A 467-nucleotide genomic window follows, 5' to 3' on the forward strand; every position below is an offset into this window, starting at 1 on the left:
ACACACACACACACACACACACACACACACACACACACACACACACGCACGCACACAGGCATCCAGGAGAAATGGAAATAAGCTTCTTCCTCCTCACTGCTACTGCTATCTTATGCTTCTATGCATCCTTAAATGAAGGTATTGTGAAGACCTTCTACCTACCTATTATCTCTCAGAAACCTCTTTTCCTTTGAGATTCACTCCATATGTGTGTGTATATGTATGCATACATATATATATACACATGTGTGTATGTGTATATGTATATAGCTAGAGATATAGATAGATATAGACATAGACAGACATAGACATAGACACAGACATAGATATAAATAAATATGGATCCTTGGCTAGATCCTAGTGCTGAATCTGCTGAATCTTAACATAATTTTCCTTCCTTTCTCAAGGAGTTCAGTAATAAGTACACAATCTTCCTCTCCCCCCAACCCTTCCCTTTCTTCTTAGGG

Source organism: Petaurus breviceps, unplaced genomic scaffold (genome assembly GCF_028583685.1).
Source record: "Petaurus breviceps papuanus isolate PSGF00001 unplaced genomic scaffold, PetGlider_PUasm1.0 79, whole genome shotgun sequence".
NCBI classification, from domain to species: domain Eukaryota; kingdom Metazoa; phylum Chordata; class Mammalia; order Diprotodontia; family Petauridae; genus Petaurus; species Petaurus breviceps.